A 12,718-nucleotide genomic window follows, 5' to 3' on the forward strand; every position below is an offset into this window, starting at 1 on the left:
TTTTAGTATGCAGTTATAATGTTTGGTACTGCAGTTAAGTAAATTTTACCTTTTAAAGTATTTGTAATCATATTTTATTAAATGGACGAATTTGAAAGTCTAGGACTGGTTATTTTATGAGATGGATCAAAATTACTTTCTTGTTATCTAGGAATTATCACATTACGTCCGTAGCGAACCAGCTATTTTTATAGTATGTTAAAGAGAGTGAAGTTTAGTAATTGCTAAGAAAGAGTGACTCTGATTGCAGAATGCAAGACTTGCGGACTCTACAGTTGTAGTTTTATATTATTAGCATAAATGGTGTTGGCCCAGAAGGGCTATTAATTTCGTTTTGACATTTTGCGTCAAAAATTTTAAATGTCCGCTTCACTTTTATAATTTTTGCTACCAAATATTATCGACCTGTATTATATGTAAAGAAATTAAATAATGAAGAATCTGCATGAATGTATGTATATTTCTGGCACTGTGATAAAACAACGATACCTAGATCCATCAAATTTTGAATAGCGAATATAGGCATCTAGAAGCCCTAATTTGGAATTTGGTTTATTGTCGATTTCATATTTTGCAACTCTTTAACGAATTTTTTTATTAAGGAACTCAACGATTTCAAAGAGAGCAATGGGAACACTGTAAGAAAAGAAAACGCTTTTATATCCAGCGCTCGAGACTATGTATCGGAAATTCTAAAGATATGCTCATTTTAAAATTATTTTGCAATATTGCTGTTGAATTCAGTTTTATAGTGCGAAGAGCATGATGTTTAATAAATAAAGGTAACACACAAAACGTTAATAAACGCCCCTTTGGGTGTAATGTAAAATCTGAAAGCCTTCAGACTTTTTTTTTTTTTTTTTTTACTTTTTATCTGAGTAATTTTTTTAACTGCATTTTAGTTGCCATTTTAATCATTTAACGCAGACTGAAAAAAGAATTACCTTGCCGTAAACACAATGATTGACGTTAGAAACATCTTTCATTTTCACACTTTTCTCATCATATTGCATAATGTAACAACAGTACCCCCCCCACCGAACTGGGAGATTTCCCGATCTGATTATTGCTAAGAAACTCGAATAAATGTCTTTTGTCTGTCATTCAAATTATGACAGTGCATAGTTTTTTAATGTAATACGCTGAGTGATTTGAAACACAATAAACCAGTACTCTCAAACTGGTGGCCCTCGGGCCACGTTCGGCTCCCGAAGCAATTTTATGCTTCCCGGAAACATATTTCATTTATGAGTTTGTTGCAAATACTGCATTACAAAAGCTTTCAAGCTTTTAATTATTTGAAGCCACAGTTTACAAGAAAATCTATTAATGGAGCCTTTTATTTTATAGCAAAAGATAAATATTATTGAAAGATTTGGAAATATGGATTTTATTAACTTTTATTTGTACTTTTCAATAAATAAATCAGTTACGAATTTTTGCACTGACGATAATATCTTTATTCTGAAATACTTTCATACGTGAACAGATTTGTTTTCACACCTGAAAATTAGTAAGGAAAAAAAAAGATTAACGAGGAGCATCTACAACTCATGAGTTTCTAGCAATTTTCTGTTAAGCTACAAACTTTATTAGAATCAAAATGTTACAGATTGTCAAGCTGTTGTAAAAAACATAAGAATTTTTTAATTAGTTACGTGGAAACATACGTAATTTTATTTACGAGTAAAGAAACTTTTAATAAATAACAGAAATAGATTAATTCATTATTTATTCTCAAGTTTTGTCCTACTTGGAAACTCTGAAAAGTTAAGTATTTATAATTTATTCCAGTTTAAATTAAAATAAGCTACTTTATAATTAATTAAACGCGCTAAGACTATGTTACATATTTGAACGTCAATCTGGAAATTTAATATTTAGCCGTCCGTATATTTGAAATACAAAGTGTAACCAGAAGAAATGCCCTACAAGTAGCAAATATTTGCTTCAAATGGAGAATAAATATAAATTTGAATTCTTTTATTTTGCGATATTATTAGCATCGTTTGTGTGTTTTGCAAAATGCTTAGTAAGCGAAATTTAAAATGTATTTTAAATAAATTTTTTCATTTCCGAAATAAAAGGTTTTTTATTTTATATATATATATATATATAAAACCTTCTGGTTCATCAGCTGTTTTCTGATCATGCGTACGCCATCGGATAATTTGAGTTTGAGACCACTACAATAAACATACCTGTTAATAATCTTTAATTTTTATTTCAATAATACGCCAAGTGATATAACGTGTTATATTATTTTAAGGCACGGTTGACGCGGATATAGCTGTTGAAGATAGAAACGCCAGTAGGACTCCTCTACAGTGTGAGATTCCAGTCCAGGCCTTATCTACTATGAAGCAATGCATCAACTTATAATCAAGTTCCTGACGGATATAATGAAAATTAACCCAATGATACGAATCAAAGGATATAAATGTCAAGTAGTCGCGTGTTAATCTCATCTTGCTGATACAATATATCATAGACTGACATGCAGTGTGCATCTATTCTATTATGGCTAAGGAGTCACCAATTAAACACTTTTGTTATTCACTTACACCCAGTATTTCTCTTTGGCTCGCAAGCACTGTAACACTATACAAGTCATAAAGAATACAAGACATTTCTAGTATCAGAACATAAAACATGGTTTCACGTCGGTGATTCATAAATGAAACAAGAAAACACGAATTGGTACAAAAGCGGATTTCCTCTAAACCACAAGTTCAGTAACCAATAATATTCTCGGAAAATTTTAGTCATGACTTTTTATTAATTATTATTATTATTTTATCTTTTAATTTTTATACGAAGGAAAGTCTCTGTATCTTGATTACACGCCACATAATATCACATCTTGTTAACCTGTTGATTCAATTCCGTCACATCATAAAGGAAAAAGTGTTGTCAAGCTTGGTAAAAATGTGTTACATCTGGAAGTCTTTGTTCCAGAGCACAAGAGTTCAGATTTCCCAAACTACTATTCATAAATGCCGAATTCAGTTATCTTACCTATCCATTGCATTCGCTATGCAAAGCAAACCGGTCAAAGGCGGATTCCAGCCGAAAAATTACAAATTAAAAATTTTGAAACATTTTTGAAATCGCACGTCAAATAACCATCATCACTAATAGGCTACTGCATATTTAAGCGTATAAGCAATTTTCTTTATACTAGTGAAACACGAACAGCCCCTGTATGTTTGGATCCAAATGACTTAATTAATCTTCAAAAACTGAAAATGTATAATATGAGTGCTTAACTTAGTAGTGATGATAGCTATTCGAAATATGATGTTTAGAAATGTTTGTATCGCAATAAAACTTTCCTATGGATTAAATTTGAAAACGTCATTAAAAATAACATTACTTACTATTACTGTATGATATAATAATAATTCGATGCTCCCTGATAGTTACCTAATATTGCTTCATGAAGAAAAGCCTCATTATTTTTGTTATTCATGTTTCTGTTTTTGTTATTGTTTGTTGAATGGATTCCAGGTGACCGTAAATCTCAAAAATAAAATTGAAATTGAGAAATAATGAGTAAATGAAGACATGGAAATAAATTTTCATCTCAGGAAAGCAAAGATAATTTGCTTATTCTAGCTTCTTAATTATCTTATTAATTTAATAACTTGATTGAAAAATATTTCATAAGGTTTATGTAAACGATTCTCAGGATTCCTAACGATTCTCAGGATTAGCAGAATGTTCTCTTTTTAAATATTTAAGTACATGAATATCTCAAAATTGCCCAAAATGAAAACATAATAAAAATCTAAATAACTCACGATAATGTGTTATTTACTATACAAATAGAATTTAAGTTTACTTTTTTATCGCATAATTATTTCCATACATTAAATTCAAAGGTTTATTAATATATTACTTTATTCCTTGAGTTCCTCAGCCAAAACTATTTCCATTTCTTTATTACCAAAAATTTGTAGGCCATACAATATATAAGAGATAAAAAAATATATATAAATTTTATTTGACTTCATAATAGGATTCTGAAAACATTTTGCCAGATACATCTTAAATATCTCTTTTCATTTTAAGGAAGTAAGAGGGAACCGAGGAATGTTTCCGAATTCCAAGATATACCTTCTCGTTCAATAACAAAAGAAAATGTCGAAAACAATTTGTTTAGTTCATTAGACACAAAAACTGTTTATTTAATTCAAAAACTCGGTTTTGTTTAAACAGACATCAAAGCATGCATGAAAGAAAAATAAGTGTATCTAAAAATATTTGCTCTTAGGTGAACGACATAAATACAAAAAGTCCATAAGCAAACAGAAAGTAATATAACATAATGAAAAAGTAATGCAAAATGAAAAAAAAAAAATAATATAGAGATGGAGAAATGAATTTTTGGAAATGCAATTAAGTACACGAAAAAGAAGTCAAGCTGAGAATAAATAAAAAGTTCATTGAAGGAAAAAAAAAGTAACAAAAATTTTATTTTAAAAAAGAGTCTATGGGATGGATCGAAAGTTTTTATATTTAGCAAGATAAATAAGAGTGAAAAGAAGTAATGACGGCAAAAATATAAATGCCATTCAAATAAAATAATACAATAATACTGTTGTTGTTGTTGTGACTTATCTCACTTGTCTGGCAGTAAAATTCTAACAAGACCAAGAGATTTGAGTACCATACAGTTGACAGTACGATTTTGCTCAGTGAATCCTCCAGTTTTGATGGAGAGCACCCCACAGGGTTGAATCCCAGGTTCTCCCACCCCTCTTCTCCTACCGCCAACCTCTGGGGAGCGCTTTCGACTGGGCGCATATTTAGAGTACCTTATGACGCACAGACAATATACATTTACAAACACGCATGCTTTCTCCGGGATTCGAACCGAGGCCATTCTTTACGGCAGTCAGCGTCGCTAAACACTATCCCGGTTGGCGGCAAAATAATAATTTGCGCATATTTCTTAATAAATGACACAGAATCTCCGAAGTTCAAAATAGTGTAATATTTTAACTTTTAGGTTCATACCTAAAAGTAATATATACCTAGCAGGAAAGTATCACATCCTTTTGCAATCATCTGCGATTAATTACACTCCGCAAAATTTCTTTAAAGTTGTAGCCTTATTAGGTTATTTGAAATGGGAGGTGTGAACAATCAAATGTGCTCACTCTGGGTTACAAACCATAGATCTTGCGATTCCTAGCCGGAGGTATAACTAATTTACAAGAGGAAGCACGCATGGGGCAGGGCAATAATTTCTTATAAAGTTAACAGTTGTATTTAGAAATATAATGTAGTTTAAGTTTTGTCAGTTAGGTATAATTTTAAAAACAAAATGAATACATAAATGGTAGAAAAGGACGGTTACTGCATTTAAATCGCTCACTAAGCGATTGCAAATCTAGTATGTTTTTGGGCCCACCAGCGGCCGAGCGGTAAAGTCGCTGAACACTGGTAGTTCGGTCCGAGGTTCGAATACCGCGAACGGGCTAGCTGCATGGGTGTTTTCGTGGTTTTCCCCATGTGTAACGTGTATACGAGCCAGTTTCCCTTAGAAAGTCCTCCACGAAGGCATCCCTCCTCTTAGGCAGATAGCCCTAGTGTGCTTTGCCATAATTAAATACACCACCACACACTAGTATATTTTTGAAAGTTAATACTCAAAATTTCGAAAGAAATACCTCGTGCCTTCAGATTGGCAACGCCCTGAGAATTTGCAAGTGATGCTGCATGGAAAAGATATTAAAGACCCTCGGATTTAATTTACTTTCCATGCATTTTAGGCAGCCTTTTTGAGTATTTTTTTGCTTTTAACTATCGTGACTATTGCTTATGTTTCACGTAAAGACTACAATTGCCAAGGCTAGTGCATATTAGATGTGGAGTAAAGTAACATAATGTAATGGTCCAAACTAGTATCTAAAGGAAACTAATAAGGCCATTCCTAACACCTTAAATTGAGCTGTTACGAAAGAATAGCTTATAATAGTACTAAATAGCACTTAGTGTTCTAAGCATAAACTATATTACTGAATTCAAGACATTTATAGATGATATTGCGCACTGCACCCTACAGTCCAATCTATTTTAAACAGGGAGAAGGAAACTCAAAAAGTAACGTATGTTTGAGCAGAATATGTTGAAAATTATTAATAATCAGATTGCACTGGTTTATGAAATTATTCGCAATAATTGTCGATTGCCTATTCACTTTGCAGTTCTAAGGTGTTACGTTTCTCCTTCTTCTGCATCTGCGTTACTGAAAAAATGCTTACATGAAATCCATTTTGATTTGCAATGATCATCATAAATAGGGTATTAGAATTATTTTAAGCAAAAAAGGTGTGTTGGTGTATTTAATTATGGCAAAGCACACGAGGGCTATCTGCCTAAGGGGAGGGATGCCTTCGTGGAGGATTTTCTAAGGGAAACTGGCTCGTATACACGTTACACATGGGGAAAACCACGAAAACGCCCATGCAGCCAGCCCGTTCGCGGGATTCGAACCTCGGACCGAACTACCAGTGTTCAGCGCCTTTACCGCTCGGCCGCTGGTGGGACTTTAAGCAAAAAAGAGCACAACACAAAGATTTTCTAAAGAAGGAATTTTAAATACTGGTATTTCTTTGAAATATGTTCTTAGTGACTACAACGAATAGTTTTGCATATTTTATTACTACAGATATTTTTAGAAATCCATGAATTTTCATTTAAAAGCATCTGGTACACAGAAAAAGAGAAGAGCTATAAAAATCTTAGTTAAATAGAGATGTATCATTCTTAGCAGCACTGATAGTGTAAAACTAGTTTTGATTGCCGAATACACTACATTTTAAAACGATAACAAGCTTAACAGCAGAATTTTGATAAACTAAGAAAATTTTCTAAACGTTTAACATTTTAAAATTGACAAATTCATATATCATATTTGGAGACAAAGTACAAAACAGTGCCATTTGGAATGTAAAAGTGAATCAAATACATATACCAGATTAGAGCAAACTATAAAATTATAATGTATAATTATGTTTAATATGAAGATATTACAAATGCTTTCTGAAGCTAATTTAACGCTTTATAGAGGATATAAAAATGAGCTTTGAAAACATTCGCCTTTTTTCCTTTTTATTTTCAAAGACGCATTTCGTTCTTCTACTGATTAGTTTTCCAGAATGAGGTGCCTCTAATCAACTCAAAATGTTTACCCATTTTAAAATTATGTTTTTGTGAGAAATGCCCTAGAATGCTGAAGAACAAATTTTGGTGATTTTTTTCAGATATCACACTCAAATAGGGCTTTTGCACTTTGCACCACTGAGAGAGCTTCTGTCCTAAGCGGATACCTAATGGTAAAACGCACCCAGTGGAAATTATTTATTGAGAAAATCCCTTTTACACAAAAAATCCCTTTTACATGACAGCAAAATTTATTTACAGTTTTCTTTGCATTTACATGCTACGCTAAGCTAATTTTGATACATATTTCGATTTGATTTTAATAAATTTTAATAACTCAAGCTTCATTGAAAGTTCTACAGTTGAATAAAGTTATTAAAAAGATAAACGTTTTTGATAGATCAAACGTTCTTAAGATGTACACTTTTGAAGTTGTAAGCTCTTTTGATCGAAAATTTCGTACATAAAGTAGTTTGATGTTTTAGATGATCGTAATTTCAGACAGTCTTGTTTAAATGATATAAAACAAATCAGTTCTGGTTTCGATTTAGATCTTAGTCCGAATATTATAGTCTTTTTTACAAATAAGTGTAGCAGTTAATTTTGATATATACGAAATAAATAATAAAAAGTAAATAATGGACTTTAATGTTTAACCATTAGAATCCGAAAAGAAATTAGTTGATAAAAATAACTGTTGAGATTATTTGTTATGACTGATACAATATTCTCTTGTTTTTGAAAGAGCAGCATTTATATAAAGCAGAATTTTTTAATAGGCACCGGGTCCATTCTTTCCAGTACAGATTTCAAGGTTTATTTAAGTGATGCTGTTTTGTATATTCACAATCAAAAACATAATGGTCGGGACTTCCTATTTTACCACAATTACAAATGTCAGTATCTTTGAAATTAAATATGTTAAGAAATGGACTATGTACAGTTAAAAGTGTGATTTTTCAGACCAACAATGGTGGGCAACCTCATTAAATACCCCAAGAATTTCCTGGGGTATTTATAGGATTCCTTGCCAATGTGGTTTAATCTACATTGGCCAAACTAAGAGAGCCTTAAAATTTCGCCTCAAGGAATATGAGGCATATGTTAGAAAAAGGAAACACAGTCTGTTGCCCAACATTGTTGGTCTGAATATCACACTTTCAATGTTTCTGCTACCGAAATTATTCAAAAAACATCTTCCATTGGAGAACTAGATTTTCTAGAGGCATTTCACATTCAAAAAAACTTTCTGTTCTAATTAACGATCCTAATTCCAATCCATCTTTGCCTTCGGTCTTTAAAGAAATTATGTTTTAGTTCTGGTTTCATCAACAGGTGGCGCCACTAGCTTATCTTCTGTCCAGGCTTTCTTATATTATCTAATCAATATATCATATCTCGTTCATTTGGGCTTTTACAGCTGGGGATGGTGGTTCGGTAGAACCATCGAAACTAGTCCTGTGAAAATTTGAAAATATAACGCTGATTTTCGTTGTTTGACTTCTGAATTAGTATTTGTGCGGCGTGTTATTGTGTCTAATTACATTAACATGGTTATTAAATCGACTGGATAACTGTGTTGCTTTTTTGATTGCAATTAATTCAGCTTGGCAGATCGAATTGTTTTATGTAATCTTTTTCCATTTTTAGATTGGTAGATTATCTCTATGCATATATCAGAACCTGTACCTGTGTCTGATTTATATCTGTCTGTGAATACAAAATGCCAGTTGATGATATTATTATCAAGTCCGTATAAATATTTCCTCGAAGATTATTTATGCTTAGATAACATAGAATAAATAATTGTCTCTTTTCATAATTTGTGTGAAAATATGTAGAATTCAAAGCTTTCTATTTTGATTTAATTTTAGTATACAAGTCAAGGAAGCTTGTCCTTATACTATTAGGTTAAGTGGAGAAATTCCTGTGATTACGCTGCAGTTGATGTGGTTCTGTAGCATTTGCTGATTAGCAGTAAGTGTGGTCTTTGCATAGTGTTCAAAAGACATCGCTTATGATTGGTTAAATCCCTTGCCCAAATTCCCGAGCCATATAAAATAATTTACCATTCATGATTAATGGGAAGTCATCGGCATATGCTATTATTTTGCATTCTGAAATATTATTAAATTTCTCAAGTATTGAATTTGCAACAATTGTCCATAGGACTGGCCCTAAACAAGAACCTTTAGTTTTTTATTTATTTATTTATTTATTTGGTAATAATATTAGAATCCAATGAAACTTGAACGTTTTGGATCTTGTAAATAGCTTCTTGTAATACAAAGTATGTTTCTAGGACAGTCCATTTTGATTAAAGAATTTATTATATCTGGTCACCAAAGATTAACAAATGCATTTTGTATGTCGAAGCTGAAGGCTATGAAATGAAGGTTATTAGATCTGTTTTCTTGAATTATTAAAATTAATTTAGAAATTGCATGTTCTATGGATTTACCCTTGATGACGCCAAATTGAGATAATTCTAATAAATTGTTATGAGACAAAAAATAAATAAATCTTCCTAATAAGACTTTTTATAATAGTTTTTCGAAAGCAGGCAGTAAGCAAAACCAGCTTGTATGAGGTGGGAAGAGCTGCATCTTGATATTTTTTGCTAAACAGATTTATTTCTGCTATTCATGTTGCTATTGGAAAATGTTTAAACCTACAATATGCTTGGATAAAACTTAAAATTCAGACTTCTCCAACTGAAGCGCAGGAATTACTTAATTAAATATTTATATTTCTGTTCTTATGCATGTTTAGATATTTAAAGAGAAAAAAGATCATATTTATAAGTTCTTCTATAAAAAAGATATGAATTTAAAACTTATAAATTAAAAAAACATGTTTTATGGATTATGCATTAAATAAAACTGCGCATACTGCATTTTAAAACAAACGAAATTTCTAATAAATTATATATATGAACTAATAAGGGTCTTTTTGATATTAAGGAAACAAAATTTACAAGAAATTTGATTCCCATACGATAAAAACTGATAGGGATATTTAATTTCAGTGCAATTTTTTATGTCATTTCGAACTTGTCTTGAGGAATCTGTTATCTAAGTTCAAGTAATTCAACAAAATACGTTTAAAGGAAATGCAGCAAAAACGTTTCGAATTTAATGGCCGTACAGGTAAATCATGAGGTGTCCAGACCAGATTTTTCTTTTTATAATAATAAATTCAGGTGGTTTACCAGGCATGCAGCTAGTAATTTAAATATCTATTTTATTTTTAGTTATATATCTAAATGATAAAATTCGAATACATTTAAATGTATTTTTCTAATTAAAAACAGCTTTTCGCTTCATATGTTACGTAACTGATATAGAAACATATGGTATTTATTTGAATATTTTTAGAGTCATTTGAAAAAATATCACTATGTTTTTGGCAAATCATGACAGATTCGAAATGTTCAAATCACAATTTGGTAAAGAAAACCTGTTATGTAAAAAATGTCAATGGAAATGTCTCAAGATGTATCTTATTATTTACTACAAAGATAAAATGTTCTAAAAGTTATCACTTAATAAAATATCGTGAAGTAGATGTATTATAAATTTCGTCAAATTAAAAAAATAAAAAATATAAATATAAATTATTAAAAAGCGCGTTTTAATTAATTTAATTTTACATTACATATTGCTCGTTTAAATTACCTATTTTTAAAATGTAAACAGCACATTATTAAACATACTATAAGGTGTTTCTTCCACCTTCTTGACGAGCCTTCGTCATGTAGTGGTCTGCATGCTCAGCGCGTAATTGAGAGGTCTGCGGTTCGATTCCCGGCAAAGGCGTTGTTAATTTTTCATCTTGTCTGCTTCCAAAAATACCTAATGTCTCTACAATACATTATTTTAATTTAGAAAATGGATCATATACTTTTGGCTCTGAAATAAAATTACCTCTGAGAATTGCAAGTCTAGTGCCATATAATTATTAAGTGCTGTTTTAACGTAGCCTAATATAACTTATACGAAAAGTGGACTGCCCAAGGTAGATATTTTTAACCTCAAAATTCCGCTTTTCTCAATGTCGTCATATTATATTCGGAATCTAGGTTTGCACCATAATCAATTAGTGAACTGACTAGCAGTTTTTCCTCAAGTAAGTTTTCTACTACACTTTACGAAATCATAATACAATCTTTCTGGACAATTCGTATTGACTTTTCTTTGCATATATCTTCTGTCTTGTAGGAAGTTCAAATACTGTCTAACTTGCTTATACAAGTTAAATCTTTTTTCCTCTTAACTCATGAAGTATTTCGACGATAAATCCTCTTACCGCAGTCACATTTGTTTTTCAAGAGAACCATCTCTGTTCTTCTCGTTCAAATTTATTATTCATTCACACTCCCCTGTCGCTCACAGATTCTAATTTCGCAAGCTCTGTGGTACCTTGTGTAGCTTCTATCTAGCCCTAAAGTTTTATTGCAAAAAGAACTGCCAGCACAAAATCTTAATATTTTATAAAGAATGACAATTTTCATAAAAAATTAAAGTGTGTATTCAAAACTGATATGTACACAAACTCATACGAAATTTTAAACATTGTGAAATATAATGCATGTTAAAAGGTAGCGAAACAGACGAAAATATGAATGGAAATTGTAATAATACATTATTTATGGTAGGGATAAAAAGTATGAGAGCGAAAAATAGGTCCTCAGCAAAAATAAATGAATCTCAATGAGGAGTATGCAGTAAAAAATAAAAATCTGAACCGTTTAAAAAAGCGAAAAGTATAGAAAGGAGTTGTGCATATGTAAGCAAATGTGAAATCAGAAGAAAGATATAAAAATCAAAGAAAGATCTGAATTTATGGAGCAAAAATAAATGCAGAACACCAAAGAAAATATTACATACAAATCAGAAAGGAAGGGTAACATTAGATTGCAAATCAAAGAAAAACAACCACAATATAAAAATAATAAATGTAGATCTTTAAAGGCAAGAAAGAGTGAAAGGGAATCCAGTTGAAAATAATAAAAAAGAATACAGAATATGAAAACGAAATATAAAAAATATTAAAAAGTGATTGGAATTATTTTAGTTATTTGCTCGAGATCTGTAATTCAGGTTCCTTTCTTACACTTTGTATTTTTGTCGAAACTATTTTTTAGCGCTTCCGGCTGTTTAATCTTTTCATTATTACAAAATTTTTCTATTCTGTAATCCATATGATATTTTTTTTTCTAGTTTTTCGAAAAAGGAATCCAAACTTTTTGTTTTTATTAGCTTGTGAAGATGATACTAATTTCAAATGGAGATTATTTCTGGGTTTAAAATGAAGGTATTCCAGATATAGAATTGTGTGTTAAATTATATAAATTCAGTGATTGTAAAAAACTTCTTTAACAACTTTCCAAAAATGAAGTCTCTATGATTCACATTGAATATTCTCAATATTTTACTTTATAGTGTTCATTTCAAATTTATTTACATGGATGTTATGTTTTCTCCAAAATGTGTTAATGAATTCGTTAATCATGCAATTATTTTATATAGGATAAATTATATTT

Source organism: Stegodyphus dumicola, chromosome 5 (assembly GCF_044657685.1).
Source record: "Stegodyphus dumicola isolate Sdum_Otavi_A_Nest chromosome 5, ASM4465768v1".
Lineage (NCBI taxonomy): Eukaryota > Metazoa > Arthropoda > Arachnida > Araneae > Eresidae > Stegodyphus > Stegodyphus dumicola.